Below are 12,074 nucleotides of genomic sequence, written 5' to 3'. Positions count from 1 at the left end.
AAATTGCTGAATATTAAATTTCTGTGATCTCTGGTCCCGCCCATCGAGGATGGAGCCTAACGCTACCACAGAGTGGTTCACTGAAGATGTGGAAGATGAAAGAAAAGACTAAGTTGGGCCAAAATGTGGGTGAAAAGATTTGATTTAAAAGGGAGCATCTTCAAATTTCTTGAACTGTTTGTGACCAAGCTCTAACCTAACCGTAACCCTAAGGGTGGCCTTAAAGAGAGAGGAGCTAAAACAGGTTATTTCAGGTAGGAGATGAATTGAGGGACTGCACAAAGGCCTATTGTACGATAAGTAAGCAATATTTCAAACTGTGGAGCTTGCACAGCTAGTAAAGTCAAAGAATACAACTGATCTAGAAATAAGCAAACTAGTTTAGGTTAGCCAGATAAAAATATGTGTGCAAAGTTCACTGTAAGTCACATCCAGTACAAGTCAAGTGAGCAGTCACATTAATTCAAGGTTAATGCTTACAGGAAGATCACATTAACATTTCAGAACTGCTACTTCGTCTTTGGAAAGATCAGTGAGGCACAAACAGAAGCAGTAATCAGTAACTGCAGTTTATCAGATATAGAAGAAAGCAGCTTTCTCTGTTTGTATGTAAACAGCAGTTTCTGAAAAGAAAAGCATATGCTGTGTAGGACCCACAGGTCCTGACAACTCTGGCTCAGTTTTTTTTGTAATACGTTAATAAATAAAAGTAAAATATTTGTGTTTTTTTGCACTTTTTATTCACAGAAAATAAACCTTCAATTTGAAGATGTGAAAATTGTATTTGGAAAATGATACATTCGATTCCTACAGTGCAAAGAGTTATTTGCATAATCACACTAATAATTGATGCAAAATCTTCATACAAGACTTAAAAGAATTCAGCCTTCTATACAAACAGAGTTCTATAATCCAGTTTATAATTATCCCAGTAAAAAAAAAAAAAAGAGTATAGTTCATTGGAAATGCAAGAGCACGATTGGAGAACAATTACAAAACATTAATTGCTAAATGTTCAAGAATAATATTGACCAGGATGTTCAGAGTTAAAGGACAGTTAATCACAGAATAACCACAGGAAGCAGACTTCTGACGAAACATTGATTTTGTCGATTGAGTTTGTCCCGAGCAGACCTCAAACTGATCAATGATTGAAGGCTGAAAACAGGAGGGAGCTTCTGTCACTGCAGCATTAACGTGTCCTGGACACAAACAGCATCATGTGACTCACCATATTATCTGAAGCCAGCAGAGGTCTCATGACATCACAGTGCAATGAGCACGCATTCAGAAAAGCCTGATGTGCAGTAAATAATAACACACCAGGAAAGGTCTGGTCTGTAGGTTAATGTTTTATCTTTGCTCTCATTAGTCTTCTAGCAAACAGTGGATTCAATTTGGTGCCTCAACGACGCAATTTCCCAGTGGGATGAGCGTTTTGGACAAAATACCATACAACATTATTTCGAATTAGAATTATGAATGATATAACTGAAAAGCTAGTACAAAGAATGGTATTTCCTCTACTGCCCACTGGAGGCTGGCTCCAACAGTGTTTAGTGTGTTTAGCTCAATAGCAATGCTAAAATGCTGTGGCCTCTATAACTAATAACTGTGCAGTGGGTGTTTGTTTTAATTATTTTTTATAATAATACTAAGGCCCAACCAATTGATTATTGGCTAATAGTAACTATTTCCTGAACTACATCAGAGTTTAATGGGCTTTTCGCCAGGTCATGAGTGTTGATGTGTAGTTTTCCCACCAGAGGGCACTCTGTAACTTCCCTGTTAGCATCACGTGTTGGGAACGCCACAAACAGAACAACCATCTGTACCAAGCAGAGCTGGTAGATAATCCCTTACTTGAGTACTCAAATCACCTTCTACAACATTGACCCATACATATGCTGAAGTGCTTTCTGTTTATAATTCACACTTTAGTGAATGCCCGAGGTTTTTTTTGGCACACAGACTGAACTACCAGCCTTCCAGTTACCCATGGCTCTTTCTGTGGTGGCTAATCTTCCTGTGTAAATTAACCAGGCATGGATTTTGAGCCGTCTTGAAATAGGTATGATGGGCTTAGGCAGCCACGGTGTGACATACTAAATCCATCATGCTGAATCCCATCAAAGGGGAAAAACCAAAACAAAAAGGACTTGCTCACACCGAGAGGACAGCAGAGGCTGTCTGACTGTTTGCATGTTTTTGTTGCGCCTTGGAAGGGCGCTCTATGCTCCTATTAGTCAGCACTGTGAACATCTTGTTGAAATTGTCATGAGTGAGAGAATTATCTGGATTGGCTGTTAGAAGCTGTTGTCAATCATGAAAGAAAATGCATAATAAAATGAGTTTTGACAGTGCAAAGTCTGACTTTCTAAGATACTGAGTGTGTAACGAACACTGACTGTATAACCCTATAGCCCTTCAGGCTGAATTAGAGCACAGCCTCTGAAGGTCTAGATCCGATGCACTCCTGAAGTTCATGGAGATTCAAAAGCTCTCTGATGTTGAAGGTGAGCTGCAAAGTGTGAGTCTTGAAATGTAACCGTTAGGACCTTAATCCATCCTGATTTCAGAGGGACGCCTAGAATGCAACTCCGGATTCAATTCAGATTCCTTCATTTCCTCTGGCAGAACGAGGCTCAGCGCGGGGGAGCTGCAGTGACCAGTTAGGGGCGACGGTTAAGAGAAGAGACGGGACAAGCTTCCAGAATCTGGTATTCCCAGGCAGTCTCCCAACCAAGAACTAACCACACCTGACCTGCTGAGCTTCCAAGGTTGGATGAGGGCGGTTTGGCTGACCATGAGTTTGGTGAAATTCTGACTTGTGTTCGTGCAGTACATTAGTTTTGAACAATGGTGTGTCCATCATCTGTGTACCTTAGACATCACGTGGCTCATTCAAAGGCTGTAATGCTGCTGTCCTGTCATATCATCACTGAGTAATGAGCTCAGACCCTGTTAAGGTGAAGGACAGGACTGCACAGAGGGTTAACACTGGCAGCATGTATGTTTGTGTTCTGCACCCTGGAAAGTTGTGATTTGTGAAAATAAACCGTTTAAGTGTAACACCATTCCCATTGATTTAACCCATTGGCAAGATTGAACTTTAAATGAAGCTAAACTGGCAAATCATTTCCAGCACACACAAACACAACAGTGCTGCTACATTTAAAATGAATTCCATCTGGGAGCTCTGGGACTATTTTATTTGAAGTCAAAGCTCAGTTTAGCAGACCACAAAGGCAGGAAAAAGCAGCCAAAATGCAAAATAAAGCTGCTGCAAATAGACAATAAACAACCAATGGGAATCCCACACTGACCATGAGGCGGTCGTGTTTTCTCTCTTGCTGGTGAAAGACTAACTGATCACAGAATGCCATAAAGCGAAACCATCGGTATGTAAATTGACCACAAAGACAAAACGGCCAAAAAGAGAGATGAAGCAGTTGCAAAGGGACAATAAATGACCAGAAGGGGACGCACAGTGGTTACAAAGAGGTGCAACTATAAATGGAACAGGACCACATAGGGCTAAAACACCTGCACAGAGCCACAGACGACATTATGGAGCCAAACGCAGCCCAAAGGAGATGCACCAAGAGATCAACAATGAATCTGTTCATCAGGTTGTTTAAATACTGGAATTCAACTCTGGTCTCATGTTATTGTGGCGTGCTGCTTTTCCTTACTCATTGCATTGGCACTGCACCATCAGCGTTGAGGTTTATTGGGTCCGCACATGAAACTTCTCCCCGCACTGTTCCAGATATATTCAGTATGTGACATGGAACGTGGAATACATCAAACTGTCTACGGTGCACGAAAACCCTGTGGTGTTTCTCCAGTTTGGAGCTTATATTAAAGTGAGCGGCTTCTTCAGAAGTGCCACTTAAAAGAAAAAACAACCTTTTCCACATGCAACGAAAAGATTAAAAGTGGAAAATCCTTGATTTTCGATTCAGAGCTAGATGGTATGATGTGTGGAAGCTTTTCTGTCAACAATAAAATATCTTTAAAGGAGGAAGTGTGGACTATCAAAGCGATGGAGCTACATTAACAGTGCCAGCTGTATCTGTTTTTGGTCCCCTGTGAAAAACCCTGAATAGTCTCTACTGTGCCAACTGAGTTTGAATGTTAGTGGAAAACTTTGCAGACTGTAATGTTGAAGAAGAACTGTGCACGGGCTGGATCTGAGATCTGACTAATTAATCGCAGACTAGCTGTTCTGTGTGCATACTGTGTGTTATCGGCCATTTTATTCTAAATGGGGCAATAAATTAAAAAGAAATATAAAGAATCTAGTGACTGAGACCATAAACTCGTTAGGAAAATGTTTGCTGTGGTCATAAATCATTTTCTTAGAGATCTCTGCACAATCTGCCTTTCTCTTTTCAGCTGTAGAAGTCTCCCCCTGCTGGCCATTAGAAAGAATGTAGTTTTAGCTCACCTTCCACCTTCCACCTTCTATCCTTTGTTTATATTTAGTCTATAGCTGCAGCACTTGGGATAGAAGTTTGTTATCTTTCCAGAGGGTGTAGAAGTATTTTGAAGTAGTATGAAAGTAATTACATTTTCATAGATGTATAGGTAGGCCTGCTCCAGAGGACATCGGAAAGTTGCTCAGAAATAGCAGGCGAGTGTACAACAGCGGAGGGGCTCTAAAAGAGTCTTAATAAAACCTCTGACCTGCTGTACTGTCCAGAAGCGGACTTTGTGGATATGACTGTGCAGTGTGGAGGCGGCTGGAGCACGGCGAAACAAACACGAGCGCTCTTGTGTGTGAATGTGTCCATGATTCTGTACTCTGCGAGTCAATTGTCATATTATTTATGCAGTCCATGTGGGTGGGCAGTGCAGAGCCAGAGGGCACAGCATGTTTACACTGAAAGAGATGGAGAGAGATCCTCTGCTGTGCTATCAAACACAGATCATCTGCTTTCTGAATTTCAAGTAGCCGAACAGCTGTTGTCCTTTAACTTTTTCTCTTATTGTTACTCTTTATTTTTAACATTGGTTTCCTTCCAAACAGAGTACAGAATTTAACTGAATTGTGAGCGAATCCAGTGCCGAGTATTGGAAACTTTTCTGACCCCAGTGATACCAGTGAATAAATCATTCCCACTGATAGCAGACTGATAGAGTGACTCAGACTTTTTGCATTTTTTTTTGCCGTGTGGACGCAGCAGACGGATGCTTGCTTTGAAGACCGCAGCAGACCTCCAGTAGACCCTGAATTTGAAGCAACCACTTCAAAGGCGACAACATTTCCAGTTTACAGCACACTTTTGTGCCGCGTTCTCCACCCACACTCACGACCCACGATGAGTGCATGGAAAATTTTGATGGTGACGGTAAACATTTACAGTTTCTGTGCTTTCTGGAGCTATACCAGCTATCTATTAAAAAGTACATAAAAATTCTGCAGAGTTCATCCTCTTCTGGAAGTGAGAAGGAGGAGGGGGGAGGTGCAAGTAGGAGACGCAACTCCTTAGCCACCCTCAATCCACCAGATTCTTTCTCTGCTTCTCTGAGGAAGCGCAGACCTATTTCTCCTCACCTTTCTGTCCCTCCTGTTGTTTATCTGCTAGCAGCCTTCAATAAGACCCCCCCTCCCTGGGCCAGTAAACCTGACCTGTGACCCCATAACAAGGAAAGAAGTGTTGGTGTTAAGTTGTCAAATCATCCGAAGGACAGTTACCCACCATACACGATCCACAGCCAGAGGACAGGAGGCATTAACAAAAAGTGTTTTTCTTGGAGTGAACTGAAAAAAGATGTTGCTGACCTGCAGACCTCGCTTTGTAAAAACCTGATTTTATCTCAGAGGAGCAATAATGTTTCACATTGCACTGCTTCGTTTTCTCTCTTTTTCTTTCTCTAATATAAAAAAAAAAGACACAGACTGCAGTGCTTTAAGGCTAAGACTGATAGCGGTGCTACTGTTGGCTGGAGAGTACTGTGCAAAAGTCTTGAGTCACCCCTCATTTCTTTATATTTTGGTAGAAAAATGGAAAAGAAGTACAGTAAGTTATTGAACGGAAATGCAGCATAATGAGCCTGACAGTCAGTGTTTCGTATGTCTGCCTGTCAGCATAGCCTGATTCTCTCAGCCAAGCTTATCCTTTCTTTAAGTCGTCTTCAGGAATAGTCCAAGTCCAAACTGCTTCTTTAAATGTTGGCCGGCTTTAATCTCGTCCTCAGTCGAGATGATCCCAACTGCTGAGGTCCCGGCTCTATAGGGACGCCAATCCGTGATTAATAGTTTTCCATTGTGTGTTTTTCTACCCAGGTGTGCTTTTACTGCATTGGCAGTGTGTTTGCAGTCACTGAGACAAATGAAGCTGTTTCCAGTTAGATGTTATCCTGATGTTTATTCTCTGCATCCATAATTCCAACAGTTTCGATAAGTTCCAAACACCACTGGCTGAAGTGCAACCACGACCCACGGCAGAACCTCCACCATGTTTTAGACTCTCACTCCAGCTTATCCGGGGGAACACCAAGGCGTTCCCAGGCCAGCCGAGAGATATAACCTCTCCAGCGTGTCCTGGGTCTGCCCTGGGGCCTCCTCCCGGTGGGACATGCCCGGAAAACTTCGCCCAGAAGGCGCCCAGGGGGCATCCTTGTCAGATGCCCGAACCACCTCAGCTGGCTCCTATTGATGTGGAGCAGCAGCGGCTCTACTCTGAGCCCCTCCCGGATGGCTGAACTTCTCACCCTATCTCTTTTTTTTTTTTTTTTGCCTGTCCCGTTTGGCTCTTTTGCCATCAGAATTATTGTCTAAAGGCGAAGAAAGATGCCCAACAGATTTACTTTACCAAATTGACCATCCCAGCCTTGCCGTAATGGTCCATTTGATTCACCTTTTATTGTTTATTTTATTTTCACTTGCTGAATACGGGACAGACTTGACTGGGGGAAAGAAGGGGAGAAAGAAAGAGGGAAAGAAAAACATATATCGATCACCTGGATCACCTGTTGAGAAAGAAAAAAGAAAACAAGCAGAAGAAAACGAGAGTAATAGAATAAACAACATCACAATGATATATGGGAATATGACAGTAAATACTAAATATTAAACATTATTGTGCAGCACGTAAGATCGACAGCACACAGTGTGCTTTGAGGTAGGAGCCAAAAAGGGTGTAGTTTGTGTGCGTGATCACCCGTGTGTACACCTGTGAGCATGGACGCGCTTGTTTTTTAAAAGGTTCCTTCATGTAATGATCTGCTAGAGGGTGTGGGGAGCCACTGCCCCGTTCTCACCCTATCTCTAAGGGAGAGGCCAGCCACCCTTCGGAGGAAGCCCATTTCCGCCGCTTGTATTTGCGATCTCGTTCTTTCGGTCACTACCCACAGCTTGTGACCATAGGTGAGGGTAGGGGCGTAGACCGACCGGTAAATTGAGAGCTTCGCTTTTACACTAAGCTCTCTTGTCACCACAACAGACCGGTACAGCATCCGTATCACTGCAGCCGCTGCACCAATCCGTCTGTCGATCTCCCGCTCCCTTCTCCCATCACTCGTGAACAAGACCCCGAAATACTTAAACTCCTCCACTTCTGTGCCTGTCGTGGTGGTAACCCCCGAACCAAATGGTAGACACCTGAGGTGAGGGGAGACATTACGCTGAAGGAGTCCTACCGGGCTTGGTTAGCCTGTGGGACTCCGGAGGCAGCTGATAGGTACCGACAGGCCAAGCGGAGTGCGACGCGGGCGGTGGCGGTGGCAAAAACTCGGGTGTGGGAGGAGTTCGGAGAGGCCATGGAAAAAGACTTTCAGACTGCCTCGAAGAGATTCTGGCAAACCGTCAGACGACTCAGGAGGGGAAAGCGGTGCTCTACCTGCACTGTGTATAGTGCGGGAGGAGTGCTGCTGACTTCGACTGAGAGAATTGTCAGGCGCTGGAAGGAATACTTCGAGGACCTCCTCAATCCCACTGGCACGTCTTCCGTGGCAGAAGAAGAGTCTGGGGACGAAGGGGATGACCCACCAATCTCTGGGGGCGAGGTCACTGAGGCAGTTAAACAACTCCTTGGTGGCAGAGCTCCTGGGGTGGACGAGGTCCGCCCCGAGTTCTTGAATCCTCTGGATGTTGTAGATCTGTCTTGGTTGACACGTCTCTGCAATGTTGCGTGGAGATCAGGGACAGTACCCCTGGACTGGCGGACTAGGGTGGTGGTCCCCATCTATAAGAAAGGGGACCAGAGGGTGTGTTCCAACTACAGGGGAAACACACTCCTCAGCCCCCTGGGAAAGTCTATGCCAGGGTGCGGGAAAGGAGAGTTCGTCCGCTAGTCGAACCTTGGATACAGGAGGAACAATGCGGTTTTCGTCCTGGTCGTGGAACACTGGACCAGCTCTTTATCCTCTCGAGGATACTTGAGGGCGCATGGGAGTTTGCCCAACCAGTCTACATGTGTTTTGTGGACTTGGAGACGGCATTCGACTGTGTCCCTCGGGGGGTCCTGTGGGGGGTGCTCCGGGAGTATGGGGTGTCTGGCCCATTGCTACTGGCCATTCAGTCCTTATACGACCGTTGCAAGAGCTTGGTCTGCATAGCCGGCAATAAGTCGTACTCGTTCCTGGTGGGTCAGCCAGGGCTGCCCTTTGTCACCGATTCTGTTCATAAGTTTTATGGACAGAATTTCTAGGCGTAGCCAAGTGGCGGAGGGCTTTCACTTCGGTGGTCTCAGTCCAAATCTGTGAACTGCTGCAGGGGATCACGTCCGGCGATGCCCATCGTGTTTGGTCCAATTGCTCAGCACATGACATGGTCAATGGCGATGTTGAAGAGGAATGGCGATAGGACGCAGCCTTGTCGCACACCAGTATCGATGTTAAAATATTCCGTGATGCCGTTGTCTGTTCGCAACAACTAGAGTTGCGGTACAATGCTTGGAACGCGGTAACGAAGCGGTCGGGTACTCCGTAAGACTTGATGATTTTCCAGAGCGTGTCTCGATTAAGGCTATCAAAAGCCTTTTTAAAGTCAACGAAGTTCACGCATAGCCTTTGCTGGAATTCGAGGCTCTGCTCAATAATTGATCTCAGCGTGAATATTTGTTCAATGCAGGACCTTCCACTTCTAAAACCCGCCTGCTCCTCGCGTAGCCGTTCGTCCACCGTATTAGTAGACTAAGATTTATTTTTAAATTAGATTAACTGATAATTAAAGATGATATCTGTGTGTGTAGCAGTGAAAAAAATGTCCCCTCGTAAGCTCCTGAAATGCTAAAGGAGGTAGATTGCTCAGAGCTGTGTTCACAGTTTACATAGCAGGCAGTTGTTCCAGATGTTCCAGACACTCATGTGCAAAGTTGAGTTTCCCCGGGGCCGTGACTTCAGATGGAGTGTGTGAGCTGTTTCCGGAGAAGAGATAAGAGCCGTAGTCAGTTCCCAGCCTCCCCGCCGATCCACTCTGTTGATCTGCATCCTTAATGAAGCATCTATCAGCAGAGCTTGGTTAGCTCAGGTATGCAGCGTGCTCAGACTGGTTCTTGGCATGCTCCTCCTCAACACTGTAAGTCTGTATACACTGTAATTATAGAGCACTCCCTCCCTCATGGTGCTTTTGTTATCATCGCGCTTACCTTCATGCCTGCAGGCACAGAAAAACAAAAGATGACCCAGGATGAATTTACTCGAATAACATTTGGCAAACTATAAAACAAAAAGTAAATCGCTGTCTGTTGATTGCAGGTCTAGTTCTTTAAGGGAATGCGTGCCTGGATTATGCAAGTCACGGCTGGAGTAAATGAAAAGAAAAGCCAAGTTTCCTGCTTGGTTATACATTAAACTAGTTGAAGGTCTGAACCTAATCTTCAGTGTCGAGCGGTATCACAGAGTTGTGTGTGAATAAAATACTAAATCATTTTCCTCAGTGAGCAACAGGGCAGTGTTGGTGTAACCTTCACTGTCATTTACCGCAGTAATACTGCAGGGCAAAGGTGATATTACTGACTGATCCAAGTGTTACCCACACCAAAGTTTTAGTTTTAGAAATAGTGAGTTGGACCTGTAGTGGATTAGACTGGTTTGCCCTTTATTTGGCCCAATCATCTGGACATGGCTGTTGTGTGTCACAACAAGGATGCATCTAAAAGCTGCAGGGTGGTAGCTCTCGAGGACTGGAGTTAGGGTATGTGACTTTTGGCTTTTGCACATTCTAATCCCAGGTCTTGGCAGTTGGCTAAAAAAAAGGTCTACCAAAAAACAAAAAACCTCCAAAAACAATTAACTTATCTTACAACTGTTAGTTCAGCTTCTGGTACAGTTATCTAGTACATGTATGAAATGTCATGTGTTTCCTGGACTGGATAAGAGATGCAGTCTTGTTCTAGTCTAGCTGGGTTTTTAGTCTGATTATGGTCCAACAGCAGTCACATATTGCTGACCAGTGGCAGGTGTATTCAGGCTATGCAAAAAGCCCACCCTGTGAAAAACTGAGCCTCACGTCTTTTGAATTCCACAGGTTTTTTTTAAAGCTTCTTCTCCCACAAAGCTTCTCTCTTGTGTTCTTGACAGCAAGTAAGGCGACACCGCTTCTTTCCCTCTGTCATTTCTCCTCTTTCTACCTTTCTCTCTCTCCGAAGGAGCTCAACTCTTTTCTTGCAAAAGCCAGAGGAGGACAGCAGGGAGAGGTGGGGGCTGAAATCAGAGCCATTGCCTTGGAGGTGGAGGCGATTTATAGCGTGTTTGTGCAGGAAGAGGAGGAGGAGCAGTGGGAGGAGAGCAGGCAGAGTGAAGGAAAGGAGGGCACGAAGCAGTGACAGAGGGTGAAGAACTGGGACAAAAGTCTGTCGAGAGAAAAAAGAACTCTGGAGTTTATTGTTGGAGCTTTGAAAGAGGAGGATTAGAAGGAGGGAATGAGGAGGGCTTGACTCACTCTATGCAGCTGAATTTGGATTTGCAGCCACATGCTGAGTGCAGGAGAGGAAAAACCCAGGTACGGCGACAGGGTAAAGGTCGCTTCTGCTCTTTCTGCGTGTGTGTTTTAAAGGTTTTATACTGGCTTGTTTCTGCATCGTCCATCTGCTTTGTTTATGTATTCAATTCAAGAAATTATACGACGTACAGGACACTGTGAAGCGTTACAGGAGTGAAATAACCAACATGCAGTGCTGTTAGCAAAGATTTAAACCCATCTGTGTCCGGTCCCATTGTCGTTCAGCTTCTTCTCCTCAGGTTTCTGCCTTTGTGTCCAGAGCTGTGTTTTCACAGACAAAATGCATTTTCTCGTTTGTCTTTGGGATGTTATTATAAGGCACCTTATAATACACCTGCTCAGAGTACTGTAGGTGGAGGAGGATTTCATTACATTCAGACATGCTCTGTGATCTTGCCTCTGCTGGTTTCACCCGTCCTTGTGGATGTTTTTGATTTACTTTGTCCTGGGTTTTCACATTTGTCACTTACAGTTCTGCCCTGCAGTACAATGAAGCTGAACGTAATATAGTTGGAGAGTGTGCAACGCTCAAAAGTGACATTCAGAAACTCTGCAGTGACATTTATTTCTTAAAAGGGTAGCCCTGTTTCTAAGGATAGGTTTCATTTCTCTGTAGTATTTGTCTGTCCACCGTAAACAGATTTGCTTTGATCTTTCTTAACTCTAAGCAACACGAGCAGCTTTCTGCGGCCTTTGTCTCAAATGCTGCGTTATAGAAACTATTCCTACACCCATTCTTTTTCTCTATATATGGTTAACCATGCACCCTCGCAAAGATTTATGTGTGAATTCAACTTCTTTACATCCACCATCACGACAGTGATTTGCTGAGCTGAGGGTTAGGGGTAGCTTTACCTTACTCGGTGGAATTTTCCAGTATACGTCGATCCAAAATCGTAAACTCAAGAACAATAAGGCCACAGATGCATATCGGAGACTTGGTCTGAGTTATGTTATAGTCTCTGTTTGTTTTAGACTGTTTGTTTAGCACGTGGTGCATTTGTTAAACATGTCTCCCAGTAAGTTTATTCAAGCACTATGCAGGTTGGTTGTATTTACTGGAGTATTTAAATGGGAAATGTATTTTCATTATGAAATAAGCGTGGATTGCAGAGTTTAA

The 12,074-nt window shown here is 44.3% G+C and overlaps 1 protein-coding gene across 3 annotated transcripts in view; it reads left to right on the top strand.

Annotated features, from left to right (window-relative positions):
* large2 (LARGE xylosyl- and glucuronyltransferase 2) overlaps window positions 1–12,074 on the top strand; it is a 117,679-nt gene that overhangs the window by 64,530 nt on the left and 41,075 nt on the right. Inside the window, exon 1 of one of the 3 annotated variants that reach the window (XM_084918373.1) lies at window positions 10,795–10,954. The exons of the other annotated variants lie outside the window; for them this stretch is intronic. The gene's annotated coding sequence lies outside the window, so the exon portion shown is untranslated. Of the gene's footprint in view, window positions 1–10,794; window positions 10,955–12,074 lie in introns of those variants that run through there. 3 annotated transcript variants of the gene reach the window in all.

This window comes from Perissodus microlepis, chromosome 1, assembly GCF_051167445.1.
Source record: "Perissodus microlepis isolate ML-2025 ecotype Zambia chromosome 1, ASM5116744v1, whole genome shotgun sequence".
Taxonomy (NCBI): Eukaryota; Metazoa; Chordata; class Actinopteri; order Cichliformes; family Cichlidae; genus Perissodus; species Perissodus microlepis.
This window is presented reverse-complemented; position numbering and strand designations above follow the sequence as displayed.